A 15340-nucleotide genomic window follows, 5' to 3' on the forward strand; every position below is an offset into this window, starting at 1 on the left:
GAATCGACGACGTCTTCCCCGCGTGGTGGAAGAGCTATATTCGGGCTCGCTCCGTTCTCTCCCCCGCCAACGGAGGGGAAGGCGGAGCCGTCAAGGCCAGACGGGAGGCCGCGCTTCGTCAGCCGTCGAGCGAATCGACGCCCCCGACGCCCCGACGGAAGGCACGCCGGACGTCGACCTCGTGTTCGAGACGGAGGCGAGCGCCGTCCCCCCGCGGCACGCTGACCCTGAGCAAGAAGACGACGCCGGCGCGCTCGCGGAAAGCCTGCAGGACGTCGCCCTCGAACCAGAGATGACGGCGCAACCAGTCCCCGATGGGACTACGTCGCTCCTCGTCGACCAAAAGGTAACGACTAACTCCCATCTTGCGTCATTTCGACTCGGCCTCCACCCGCCAAACGACCTCGATTTGGCGGGCGCTCCCATTGAGGCGAGTGCAACCCCACTGAGGTTCTGTATGCGGTCACCTTGGGACCGACTGACGGACGTCTCGACCTACGGGCCCTCTGGGTCCGAGGAAGATGACGACCCCAGCATCGGTTGGGATTTCTCCGGACTTGGCAACCCCAGTGCCGTGCGGGACTTCATGACCGCATGTGACTACTGTCTGTCCGACTGTTCCGATGGAAGCCGCAGCCTTGGCGACGAGAGCTGCGGCCCAAGCCGCGAATGTTTCCACATCGAGCTAGGGAATCCCACCGAAGGCAACCATCTTGGCATGCCGGAGGATGGTGATCTCCCTAGGCCGGTGCCTCGCGCCGACATCCCACGGGAGCTAGCTGTGGTCCCCGCTCCGGCGGGGGGTTACGACCCACAACTCGAGCAAGTCCGCGAGGCGCAGGCCAGGCTCAACGAGGGAACAGGAGCGCTTGAGCCGATCCGTCGGGACGTCGGACAGGCATGGGTGGGCCAACCCCTGGCCGGAGAAATACGTCATCTGCCCCAAGGTCTCCAGCACCGCATCGCCAACAACGTCAGGATCAGGCCGCCGCCCGCATCCAGCGGGGTCGGTCAGAACCTGGCAACCGCAGCAATGCTCATCCGCGCGATGCCGGAGCCGTCAACCACCGAGGGTCGGCGGATCCAGGGAGAACTCAAGAATCTCCTGGAAGGCGCCGCGGCCCGGCGGGCCGAGAGCACTGCATCCCGAAGGCAAGGATATCCCTCGGAACCTCATGCCGCGACTTCCCGATTCATGCGGGAAGCCTCGGTCTACACCGGGCGCACGCGCAACACCGCGCCTGCGGCCCCGGGCCACCTCGGCAACGAGCACCATCGACGCGACCGTCGGGCTCACCTCGATGAAAGGGTGCGCCGAGGCTATCACCCCAGGCGTGGGGGACGCTACGACAGCGGGGAGGATCGGAGTCCTTCGCCCGAACCACCCGGTCCGCAGGCTTTCAGTCGGGCCATCCGACGGGCGCCATTCCCGACCCGGTTCCGACCCCCGACTACTATCGTAAAGTACTCGAGGGAAACGAGACCGGAGCTGTGGCTCGCGGACTACCGCCTTGCCTGCCAACTGGGTGGAACGGACGACGACAACCTCATCATCCGCAACCTCCCCCTGTTCCTCTCCGACACTGCTCGTGCCTGGTTGGAGCACCTGCCTCCGGGGCAGATTTCCAACTGGGACGACTTGGTCCAAGCCTTCGCTGGCAATTTCCAGGGCACATACGTGCGCCCCGGGAATTCCTGGGACCTTCGAAGCTGCCGGCAACAGCCGGGGGAGTCGCTCCGGGACTACATCCGGCGATTCTCGAAGCAGCGCACCGAGCTGCCCAACATCACCGACTCGGATGTCATCGGCGCGTTCCTCGCCGACACCACTTGCCGCGACCTGGTGAGCAAGCTGGGTCGCAAAACCCCCACCAGGGCGAGCGAGCTGATGGACATCGCCACCAAGTTCGCCTCTGGCCAGGAGGCAGTCGAGGCTATCTTCCGAAAGGACAAGTAGCCCCAGGGCCGCCCATCGGAAGAAGCCCCCGAGGCGTCTGCTCCGCGCGGCGCCAAGAAGAAAGGCAAGAAAAAGTCGCAATCGAAACGCGGCGCCGCCGACGCGGACCTTGTCGCCGCCGCCGAGTATAAGAACCCTCGGAAGCCCCCCGGAGGTGCAAACCTCTTCGACAAGATGCTCAAGGAGCCGTGCCCCTACCATCAGGGGCCCGTCAAGCACACCCTCGAGGAGTGCGTTATGCTTCGGCGTCATTTCCACGGGGCCGGGCCACCCGCCGAGGGTGGCAGGGCCCACGACGACGACAAGAACGAAGATCACCCAGCAGGGGGGTTCCCCAAGGTCCGCGACTGCTACATGATCTATGGAGGGCATGCGGCGAGTACCTCGGCTCGGCACCGCAAGCAAGAGCGCCGGGAGGTCTGCTCGGTGAAGGTGGCGGCGCCAGTCTACCTAGACTGGTCCGACAAGCCCATCACTTTCGACCGGGCCGACCACCCCGACCATGTGCCAAGCCCGGGGAAATACCCGCTCGTCGTCGACCCCGTTGTCGGCGATGTCAGGCTCACCAAGGTCCTGGTGGACGGGGGCAGCTGCCTCAACATCATCTACGCCGAGACCCTCAAGCTCCTGCGCGTCGATCCGTCCTCCGTCCGAGCAGGCGCTGCGCCCTTCCACGGGATCATCCCTGGGAAGCGCGTCCAGCCCCTCGGGCGACTCGACCTCCCAGTCTGCTTCGGGACACCCTCCAACTTCCGAAGGGAGACCCTGACGTTCGAAGTGGTCGGGTTCCGAGGAACCTACCACGCCGTGCTAGGGAGGCCATGCTACGCGAAGTTCATGGCCGTCCCCAACTACACCTACCTGAAGCTCAAGATGCCGGGCCCCAACGGGGTCATCCCTGTCGGCCCCACGTACAAACACGCGTTCGAATGCGACGTGGAGTGCGTGGAGTACGCCGAGGCCCTCCCCGAGTCCGAGGCCCTCATCACCGACCTGGAGAACCTCTCCAAGGAGGTCCCAGACGTGAAGCGCCATGCCGGCAACTTCGAGCCAGCGGAGACGGTCAAGGCCGTCCCCCTCGACCCTAGTGGCGACACCACCAAGCAGATCCGGATCGGCTCCGGGCTCGACCCCAAATAGGAAGCAGTGCTCGTCGACTTTCTCCGCGCGAACGCCGACGTCTTTGCGTGGAGTCCCTCGGACATGCCCGGCATACCGAGGGATGTCGCCGAGCACTCGCTGGATATTCGGGCCGGAGCCCGACCCGTCAGACAGCCTCTGCGCCGATTCGACGAGGAGAAGCGCAGAGCGATTGGCGAAGAGATCCACAAGCTAATGGTGGCAGGGTTCATCAAAGAGGTATTCCATCCCGAATGGCTTGCCAACCCTGTGCTTGTGAGGAAGAAAGGGGGGAAATGGCGGATGTGTGTAGACTACACTGGTCTCAACAAAGCATGTCCGAAGGTTCCCTACCCTCTGCCTCGCATCGACCAAATCGTGGATTCCACTGCTGGGTGCGAAACCCTGTCCTTCCTCGATGCCTACTCAGGGTATCACCAGATCCGAATGAAAGAGTCCGACCAGCTCGCGACTTCTTTCATCACGCCGTTCGGCATGTACTGCTATGTCACCATGCCGTTCGGCTTGAGGAATGCAGGCGCGACGTACCAGCGGTGCATGAACCATGTGTTCGGCGAACACATCGGTCGCACGGTCGAGGCCTACGTCGATGACATCGTAGTCAAGACTCGGAAGGCTTCCGACCTCCTCTCCGACCTTGAAGTGACATTCCGGTGTCTCAAGGCGAAAGGAGTCAAGCTTAATCCTGAGAAGTGTGTCTTCGGGGTGCCCCGAGGCATGCTCCTAGGGTTCATCGTCTCGGAGCGAGGCATCGAGGCCAACCCGGAGAAGATCGCGGCCATCACCAGCATGGGACCCATCAAGGACTTAAAAGGGGTACAGAGGGTCATGGGATGCCTCGCGGCCCTGAGCCGCTTCATCTCACGCCTCGGCGAAAGAGGTCTGCCTCTGTACCGCCTCTTAAGGAAGGCCGAATGTTTCGCTTGGACCCCTGAGGCCGAGGAAGCCCTCGACAACCTGAAGGCACTCCTTACAAAGGCGCCGGTCTTGGTGCCGCCGGCGGACGGAGAAGTCCTCTTGGTCTACGTCGCCGCGACCACTCAGGTGGTTAGCGCCGCGATTGTGGTCGAGAGGCAGGAGGAAGGGCATACATTGCCCGTTCAGAGGCCGGTCTACTTCATCAGCGAAGTGCTGTCCGAGACCAAGATCCGCTACCCACAAGTTCAAAAGCTGCTGTACGCTGTGATCCTGACAAGGCGGAAGCTACGACACTACTTCGAGTCCCATCCGGTGACTGTGGTGTCATCCTTCCCCCTGGGGGAGATCATCCAGTGCCGAGAGGCCTCGGGCAGAATCGCAAAGTGGGCGGTGGAGATCATGGGCGAAACGATCTCGTTCGCCCCTCGGAAGGCCATCAAGTCCCAAGTGTTGGCGGATTTCATGGCCGAATGGGTCGATACCCAACTACCAACGACTCCGATCCAGCCGGAGCTCTGGACCATGTTTTTCGACGGGTCGCTGATGAAGACGGGGGCCGGTGCGGGCCTGCTCTTCATCTCGCCCCTCGGAAAGCACTTGCGCTACGTGCTGCGCCTCCACTTCCCGGCGTCCAACAATGTGGCCGAGTACGAAGCTCTGGTCAACGGATTGCGGATCGCCATCGAGCTAGGGGTCAGACGCCTCAACGCCCGCGGTGATTCGCAGCTCGTCATCGACCAAGTCATGAAGAACTCCCACTGCCGCGACCCGAAGATGGAGGCCTACTGCGACGAGGTTCGGCGCCTGGAAGACAAGTTCTTCGGGCTCGAGCTCAACCACATCGCTCGGCGCTACAACGAAACCGCAGACGAGCTGGCGAAGATAGCCTCGGGGCGAACGACAGTCCCCCCGGACGTCTTCTCCCGGGACCTGCATCAACCCTCCGTCAAGCTCGACGATGCGCCCGAGCCCGAGGTACCCTCGGCTCGGCCCGAGGTACCCTCGGCTCGGCCCGAGGTACCCTCGGCTCAGCCCGAGGTAACCTCGGGCCGGCCCGAGGTACCCTCGGCCCCCGAGGGCGGGGCATTGAACATCGAGGAAGGGCAGAGCGGGGCCGCGCCAGACCAAGATTGGCAGGCCCCGTACCTGCAATATCTCCGTCGAGGAGAGCTACCCCTCGACCAAGTCGAGGCTCGGCGGGTAGCGCGACGCGCCAAGTCATTCGTCTTGCTGGGCGACAAAGAGGAGCTCTACCATCGCAGCCCCTCGGGCATCCTCCAGCGATGCATCTCCATCGCCGAAGGTCGGGAACTGCTGCAAGAAGTACACTCGGGGGCTTGCGGCCACCACGCAGCACCCCGAGCCCTTGTTAGAAATGCTTTCCGGCAAGGCTTCTACTGGCCAACGGCGGTGGCTGACGCCACTAGAATTGTCCGCACCTGCGAAGGGTGCCAATTCTATGCGAAGCGGACACACCTGCCCGCTCAGGCTCTGCAGACAATACCCATCACCTGGCCCTTCGCTGTATGGGGTCTGGACCTCGCCGGCCCCTTGCAGAAGGCGCCCGGGGGCTACACGCACCTGCTGGTCGCCATCGACAAATTCTCCAAGTGGATCGAGGTCCGACCTCTGAACAACATCAGGTCCGAGCAGGCGGTGGCATTCTTCACCAATATCATCCATCGCTTCGGGGTCCCAAACTCCATCATCACCGACAATGGCACCCAGTTCACCGGCAAAAAATTCTTGGATTTTTGCGAGGATCACCATATCCGGGTGGACTGGGCCGCCGTGGCTCATCCCATGTCGAATGGGCAAGTAGAGCGTGCCAACGACATGATTCTACAAGGGCTCAAGCCTCGGATCTACAACGACCTCAACAAGTTCGGCAGGCGATGGATGAAGGAACTCCCCTCGGTGGTCTGGAGCCTAAGGACGACGCCGAGTCGTGCCACGGGCTTCACGCCGTTTTTCCTGGTCTACGGGGCTGAAGCTATCTTGCCCACTGACCTGGAATACGGCTCCCCGAGGGCGAGGGCATACACCGAACAAAGCAACCAAGCTAGCCGAGAGGAATCGCTGGACCAGCTGGAGGAAGCTCGGGACAGGGCTTTGCTACACTCGGCGCGGTATCAACAGTCCCTGCGACGCTACCACGCCCGAGGGGTCCGGTCCCGAGAACTCCAGGTGGGCGACCTGGTGCTTCGGCTGCGACAAGATGCCCGAGGGAGGCACAAGCTCACGCCCCCCTGGGAAGGGCCGTTCGTCATCGCCAAAGTTCTGAAGCCCGGAACATACAAGCTGGCCAACAATCAAGGCGAGATCTACGGCAACGCTTGGAACATCAAACAAGTCCAGATGCTCGAAGCAGGAGGAAAAAAGACGCAGCTTCGCAAGCGCGGCGAGGGCGTGTTCTTCTGGCCTCGGCGGCCGCAGAAAGCGCACGCTACAAGATGATCTGATCCTGCAGGCTCGGGTCTTCACGCTGAAGGGAGCCGTAGCACCCTCGGCATCGACGACGTCTACAGCAAAGCCCGACCCAGCCTCGGGCGGCGCCGAGGTCCAGGGGCTCCTCCAGGAATCCGGCCCGAGCAGGCGGCTCAACCGGTTACCCCTGAGGCCTCGGGCAACCGGCTTCCAAGGGCGCTAGCCCGATCCGAGGCCTCGACTGACCGACTTGGGCGTCGGCTCCGCTGACGGGCAACACGGCTAGGCTCCGGCCAACCAGGTTCCCCATTCTCGAGTCAACTCCGCCTCTGTTCATACTGATGTCGCTACCCCCGGCCTCGATCCACCAAAGGGCGGCCGAGGGATCTCTTCAACTAAGCTAGAGGAGCCTCACATAACAAGGCCGAACGGGCCGAGGGATTCCTACGCCTCCGGGATACGGATACCTCACCCGTCACCTTGGCATGGGGCAACTCATGCTTGGTGAAGCGGTTCAGACAATCAAACAGGCGAGACTTAGTGCTCAAAAATGAGGAAAAAACACGGCTCCGTGCCGAAATTACATACACGTTCAGGCCTCGACAGCCACAATGAACGAACTCACTGGCATCCAAGGTGCCATCACAAACGGGACTCCGGTTCCATCCCCGAGGGTACAAGCGACCTCGGGCCTGCGGGGCGACGACCTCTGCAGCGGCAGCCATGGCCTCAGGTGAACGCAGTCACCGAAAGGCTCTTGTTCACGGTCCCACTCAAGGGATGCGAACAAGCCATCAAAAGCCAAAGAGCGGGCCGCTCCCGAGCGCTCCGGTAGATCCTCGCTGCCGTCCTCGCCCCGAATGCGAGGAGGAAGACGGAATGTTGCGTCCTAGCTGAACAGCAACAGTTCGCCTTCCCCGGCATGACTGGAGGACGACTCCGTCGCGACGCGGGAGGACGGTTGCCACCACCAGAAGCTGGAAGAGGAGGTGGTTCGCCGACCCGCACGCGAGGCAGAGCCCCGGCTCGCCTCGGCCCCCGCCCCAGCGAGGGTGACGAACACACCCGACGCTGAGGGCGGGATCACAGCCTGGTCTGTCTCTCCCCATCCAGGAGCTGGAGGTCACCGTCTTGGGTGGCCACCGGCGGAAGGGAGCAACCAGGCTGCCTGATGAAAATCCTTGAAGCCGAACGATGGCTGAGAGGTACCAACTCCCATGGAGTTGCGTTCCTCCAACGAGGAGGCGGAAAGGCGGCGGATATCCCCCATCCGGGGGCTTGGAAGACGGGAAGACCCGGCGCTTAAGGGAGGAAGAAGACATGGTTGCCTTACGAAAGGAGCCCCCCTCCTTTTAAAGGCAACTCCCCCTACGTGCGCCCCCAGGCGCCGCGGGCCGAGTCTTCTCCAACACGCTCCAAGGCCCTCCCCTGCGACTCGGGGGCTGGGTCCCGCATGTCATGCAAGCCGGCTCAGGGCAGAAGAAGCCAAACCGCCGCGCTTGGTGCGCACGACCGTCCAGCGGTTACAGGCGACCCCCCATTTTCGCCCAGACCAACGGGCAGAAGGGGCGGGCAGCCATGCAGGCGGCATGCAACCGCGCCAGATGGACGCGCTTCTCCGACTTCTGACACGCCAGCTTGGAACCCAGGCCCACGCGTCGAACAACCGGCGCGTCAGTTGCTGCATGCAAGCGACCGCACCGCCACTTGTGCCACCATCGCGCCTCTTCGGTTGCGAAGCCCATGCCACGACTCGAGGCGACCTAACAGCGCCAGACTGGCGCGTCGGTCAAAGCGACCGAAAGCGGGCCGACAGTAATAGCAGTAGCAGGCGGGCGGGCGCAGCGGTCACATCGTCAGCCAGGCTCACGTCCCATCCTGAGACAGCAAGAGAACCTCCTCTCGCGGCGTGAAGACGGTGCACCCGTGACCCGTTCCTCGAACGGATCGCACGCGCGCAACGGCCGCCCCGCCAACCACTCGCCCCGTCGCATTAACTCCGCGGCGGGACACGCGACGCTTCTGGCAGGAGGAGCGCGCGACGCTTCACCTTCGCCGTAATAACCGCGTCAGAAAAGGTACGCCACGTCGTCCGATTTCGTATCCTTTTCCGTTTTCCTCTTTCTCTATCTCTTGCAACAGGGACCGGGGAAGGGGGATACCCCGAAAGGGATCCTTCTCCGCGAAGGAACCGGGCTCCGAGCCCCCCATTACTGATCAGGGGTTCGAAGGCTGGCCCCCCAAGGGTTCAACAGCCGCCTCAGATCGCGTGGGCCCGACACCCACTACTGGTCAGGGGTTCGAAGGCCAGCCCCCCGAAGGGCTCCATGGCCGCCTCAGGCTACTCGGGCTCCGCGCCCATTACTGATCAGGGGTTCGAAGGCTGGCCCCCGAAGGGTTCACAGTCGCCTCAGACACCGAGCGAGGGATGACCAGGGGTACGTTCGATACATAACCGAGGCTCGGGCTGCGCTCCCGAGGTACCCTAGGACATTTCCGAGACCAGCGGGAACGATCTTGTAACGGAATCCCATCGGAGGGAGGCATCGAGCCCTCGGACCCCGTCGCCAGGGGACCGGGTCCGGCAAATCACCCGCAGGTACTTTTGGGCGTGCCTCTGGGCCCCTAGCCGACCCCCAACGAACGGGGCACGGACGTCCACTCGGATTACCCGCTTGCAGCTCACCGGAGACACCATGTTCGGTGCCCATCGAGGGTAACATGGCGCGCTCCCCCCCTCCTCCTTGCGGAAAGGCGACGTAGGGGCGTATGTAAAAAGCCGAGTCTGTCCCTGATCGTCCTCTCGCCCTGTGCAGAGGCTCGGGGGCTGCTCTCGCAAAAACCGGCTCCGGCCAAATCGTTGACAGCGTCAACATACCAGCCCGAGAGCTTGGGCCCCGACCGTGCACCCGGGCTACGACCAGTTCGCATGAGGGAACGACCAGACCAGCCGAAGCGTAAAGCGAAGCATTAAGACCTCGAAGGAGTGTAACCACTCCTCCGAGGCCTTGGGGGCTACACCCGGCGGGTGCGCTCGCGCGCACCCACCGGAACGAAATGCAACCGAGAAAGGCTGGTCCCCTTGCAAAAAAGTGCGACGAAAGCCTCCAAGCGAGTGCTAACACTCCCTTCGAGGCTCGGGGGCTACTGTCGGGGACCATAATTAGGGGTACCCTCAAGACGCCTAATTCTCAGCTGGTAATCCCCATCAGCATAAAGCTGCAAAGGCCTGATGGGCACGATTAAGTCAGGGATCAGTCCACACGAGTGACTCGATCACGCTTCACCCGAGCCTAGCCTCGGCAGAAGGCAGCCGACCTCGAGAGACTTCCGTCTCGCCCGAGGCCCCCTTTTTATGGCGGACACATCACCGGCTTGCCCAAGGTCTTGGCTTCGCTCAGAAGCAACCTTGACTAAATCACCACACCGACTGACCAAATTGCAGGGGCATTTAACGCAAAGGTGGCCTGACACCTCTATCCTGACACGCGCCCCCGGCAGAGCCGAGGTGACCGCCGTCACTCCACCGCTCCACTGGCCAGTCTGACAGAAGGACAGCGCCACCTGCGCCACTCCGACTGCAGTGCCACTCGACAGAGTGAGTCTGACAGGCAATCAGGCCTTGCCAAGGGCGCCACGGCGAACTCCGCTCCGCCCGACCCCAGGGCTCGGACTCGGGCTAAGACCCGGAAGACGGCGAACTCCGCTCCGCCCGACCCCAGGGCTCGGACTCGGGCTAAGACCCGGAAGACGGCGAACTCCGCTCCGCCCGACCCCAGGGCTCGGACTCGGGCTAAGACCCGGAAGACGGCGAACTCCGCTCCGCCCGACCCCAGGGCTCGGACTCGGGCAAAGACCCGGAAGACGGCGAACTCCGCTCCGCCCGACCCCAGGGCTCGGACTCGGGCTAAGACCCGGAAGACGGCGAACTCCGCTCCGCCCGACCCCAGGGCTCGGACTCGGGCTAAGACCCGGAAGACGGCGAACTCCGCTCCGCCCGACCCCAGGGCTCGGACTCGGGCTAAGACCCGGAAGACGACGAACTCCGCTCCGCCCGACCCCAGGGCTCGGACTCCGCCCTGGCCTCGGCCGAACGACCTCCGCCTCGCCCGACCCCTTGGCTCGGGCTCGGCCACGGCAACTGAAGGCAAGACTCAACCTCGGCTTCGGAGGAAACCCCACGTCGCCCTGCCTAGAGCACAGACCGCCACGTCAACAGGAGACGTCATCATCATCCTACCCCGAATCGACTCGGGTCACGGAGAACAAGACCGGCGTCTCGTCCGACCAGCTCCGCCAGAGGGGCAATGATGGCGCTCCACAAGCTCTATGACGACGGCGGCCCCCAGCTCTCTTACGGAAGCAGGACAACGTCAGCAGGGACTCGACCGCTCCAACAGCTGTCCCTCCATCAGGCTCCGCCGCACCTCCGATAGCCACGACATCACGCCAGCAGGATGCCCAGATCTCTCCGGCTGCCACATCGGCATGTACCTAGGGCGCTAGCTCTCCCTCCGCTAGACACGTAGCACTCTGCTACATCCCCATTGTACACCTGGGTCCTCTCCTTACGACTATAAAAGGAAGGACCAGGGCCTTCTCATAGAAGGTTGGCCGCGCGGGACCGAGGACGGGACAGGCGCTCTCTTGGGGCCGCTCGCTTCCCTCACCCGCGTGGACGCTTGTAACCCCCCTACTGCAAGCGCACCTGACTTGGGCGCGGGACGAACACGAAGGCCGCGGGACTTCCACCTCTCTCACGCTCGGCTCCGGCCGCCTCGCCTCTCCCCCCTCCGCGCTCGCCCACGCGCTCGACCCATCTGGGCTGGGGCACGCAACACACTCACTCGTCGGCTTAGGGACCCCCCTGTCTCGAAACGCCGACAGTAAGGCTGAGCATCGATTCTAATTTTGGTGGTCAAAATATTATTAGCAGTTACTAAGTATAAGTAATCGTAATGAAGAATAAATCCCACAATGTAATGCATGACGTGTTAAATTTGATACATAATTTACTCATGTGAGAGTCCTGAGCCGCTAATGACTGTGAGCACGATTGATATACCAGTTTTATACTCTGCAGATGTTGCACATCTTTACCCATAAGTTGTGTTACCCATTTGACAAGGGATCACGACTTCCCATTCAACTCTATTGAGGAGATAAGACAGGACTACGAGGTCTTTCTAAAGTTCTACTAGCATGAGAGAACCCGCTAGGGTTTCAGGAAGAAGGGGGCGATATAGGAATCTCTCGCCCAAAAAGCTATCACAGACAGATCGACCCCAAAACCTCCCTATACCGCCAGGTTCCCACACCCCGCTTGCCCCTTTCGAGAAAGTAACTCACACTAGCTTTCCTAATTAATTGGTCAAGGACGTCTCATTCCACTATTGTGGTAGCACTGTTGTCTCAGGTTAAGCTCCATGTTCCAATTAACAAAATGATCTTACCCTTATCATAAATAATTCATAAGAATCAACTGTAGTAATAAGGTATGATCATGATTCATATATAATACAAATCCCATAACAAGGTAGAACAATAGCAAGACTACACAAAATTCATTTGTATGTAAGGTGTATGATAAACAAAACTAGGTAACCTATTAGGTCACATCAAATTAAGCCTAACAACGTCACAGTGATTATCAGAAACATAAATATTATTAGGTCAAAGAATGTGATCAAGGACACAACTTGCCTTTTACTTGCGATTCTAGGTGTTTCCCCAAAGTTGGACATCAGATTCCTTGTGACCTCGCCTGTACTCATAGCAATACATGCAAATAAGCAAATAATGGATACACCTAACATTACACCAAACATGGAAACAAACTGAATAATAATATTGTATGAGCCACTACGAGATCGTAGGTTTGAGAACTGCTAAATTCGGAGTTGAAACAAATTAGTTATGATTTTTAAGTTTTCTGGAATCATTTTATACTAAAAATTCATTTTAGAATCAGTTTTATATTTATTCTAAAATTCATGGACAACGGTTACTAAAAACTAAAAACTCAAGGTGCTCTGTGTAAAATTTAGGACCTAATTTAAATTATTTTCTATTGGATCTAGATGGCGGGTTGAACTAGTAAAATCTCGAGGGCTCTTTAGAAAAACTTCCACGACGAAGAGGTATTTGTCATTCTGATCCATCCGGTGCTCTTCATAATGTCTTCTTTTGAGGTGTTGCTTTCCTTAATGCCTTAGTCCAAGTAACTTTAGCATCCAGTGAACTACAAACATAAACACTAGCAAACACATTAGTCCACATGTTATGTTCTTATCAAACATCAAAATCTATTGAGATAAATGGCCCGGGGTCCTTTTTGAATTATAAATATGCAACATATAAATCTCATACCGGATAATACATTCCTCATGAATGATCACTCTCCTGTGTAGAGAGAATATCTCCTAGTTGAGATTATAGTTCCCAGATGGAACCTTCCTAGAAGAAACAAAGTCTTTGTTGAACACCAAAGTTTGATAACCCCTATAAAGGGATAAAGACCCATACAGACCCGAAAAGGAATAAAATGAGGTACAAAAGGACTTGAAGTTCACCGAATAAGCACATGTGCATTCCACGAGTTTTACTCATGATATTTTCCCCTAGATGTGAAATTACAGTATCATCTAAAGCCCTGATGGCAGAAACCTATAAGGTTTAGGTGTTACTGGCAAAATATCCCCATTGTATCAGAATGATAGACTATAATGATGTATCTCATCGATGAAGAATCCCTGATAGATTACGATCTTTGATGGATTTATGTTACACCATCATATGAGTTGTAATGAATGAACGCCTGGAGCGATGAGTCATATCTAGAATATGTACTATCACAACTATAATATCCCCTAAGTCCTGTGGAAGGACAAGTTATTTGCTTTGCACAACTATGTATATATTGTGGTGTATGATAGAATGAAAGGTGTAGCTCCCTAGCCTCATCCACCCTCATTATTCTAGATGAACAATGAGACACATATCTTGAAGGATGTGTTTGAGTTACGAGGGATAAAGACTTTGACAGATGTCATCGTCAGGGGAGCGAATGCTTAATATTGATCACAATTGCGAGACACTGGATGTCATATCAGTATGCCCTAGAAGCATCAACTTGATGATTAATACATGAAGCTTTATAGAAGTTTCTATCAAATATGTAGATCCAGTCGATCGAATACCACCAGTTAAAATAGCTTATTTATGTTGATACGTTCACTTACCTCGTGTATTCTAGAAGTGAGTTGAGGTAAAGTTCCTGAAATAATCCTTGCAAGAATATGCAATCTGTTTGCTAAATCTTTATGTGCATAACTGCATATACTTCTAGAAGAAAACATTTTGTCATACTGAGACAATTTTGCAAGGGTGAGGGGAGCACATTTCTAAAATTATCCTTTATAGAAGATTCAATGGAATCTAGATCAATAAGATCGAAATATGACCTTATGGCAGTTGTTGTACTCTTTTTCCTTTGGTGAGTTGTCTTGAAGTTTCTCACATGAGATTTTTAACGAGGCAACAAAGTGCAAATATAATATGCGTCACCATGCGTTATTTCTCCATATTTTCCCACTGGGTTTTTAGGAGTTTTAATGAGGCATGTGTTTGTCGCGGTATTCGCCAAGAGGGAGTGTTAAGAAACCCTAGTAGGGTTATGTGAGCGAATATCACTTATACCCCTGAGGGGTCTCACGTCTCTATATAAAGTAACTTGTACCCCTCATAAGAGAGAAGAAGATAGAAAGAGGCCAGAGACCCAACCCTACATACTATGTCTCATGTGTTCTCTGAGTGTGTGAATTGCGGGGAAATGGAACAGGCTTCTACGACTTCTCGCTCCTCTACTGCTGACGGGAGGAAAGGAAACAGATCTGATGATCCGTGGTAACGTAGTTTTTAACAATTACCTAGGCTCAACTCTACTGGCTTGCCGATTTTCGCTATTTACTCGTATTAATTAATCCAATGGGCCAACATGTAGGCTGACCTAGCCTGATTTGATTAACTACCCAGGTCTAACGGGCCGTACTGTGTCAGGCCGGACCGCTCGGTTGGCCCTCTATATGTAGGACATGACACGGGCACACAGTTGCCCCTTGATCGGGCGCTAATGTATTTAGCTAGGCTCAGCTCTACTCGCTTGTACTGTAGTTGTTAGAATGATGAAGCGCACAGAGCACTACTTGAAACAGATATTATGATGATTAATCCTTGAACGAGTACGACGACCAAGGCATCCAGTCCAAACAAGGGTAACGGGGCTTCCTTCGAGTGCAGCCGTGCAGGGGGGGGGGGGGGGGGGGCATTATGAGAGATTTTCTTCGTTTGCTAGATAGGGTGAGAGACAAGGGGTTCAAAGCACATCCAACCTCGGAACATACATAGTGCTTCCACTCAGGTTAATACGTTCAAGAAAAGAGTTCACATTAACCAGTTGGACATTAGAACAAACTAACTTTTGTGTGTGTAGTTATCAGTGTGAGATGGGTTTGTATCTTTTACGGAGAGTTTGTACACGTGCATAATTGTATTAGAATGATGGTGTGTTTAGATTGCATGGTTTTCAATTCGTTGAATTATTCGAACAAGTCACAACTCAATACTGACCATGTTATTGTTTTGGAGGGTCCTATATACTCCTGTAGTTACTGGTAACTGCCAAACCTGTACTATTATATGTTTTCGTTTTGCTAATAAGTTTTAAAAATTTCAAACTCTTAAAGACAACATGCCAGGACCACTGCGCCAGTACGCTTCTAAACAGTACATGTCCATTTACATGCCAGTCTAAGTGCAACAGGGATCTCTAGCAGTTTTCAAATTTGAAGAAAATGTACTTCCCGGAAGATAAATGTTAAAGGGACACAAACCATATTT

Source organism: Zea mays, chromosome 4, assembly GCF_902167145.1.
Source record: "Zea mays cultivar B73 chromosome 4, Zm-B73-REFERENCE-NAM-5.0, whole genome shotgun sequence".
Classification (NCBI taxonomy): Eukaryota; Viridiplantae; Streptophyta; class Magnoliopsida; order Poales; family Poaceae; genus Zea; species Zea mays.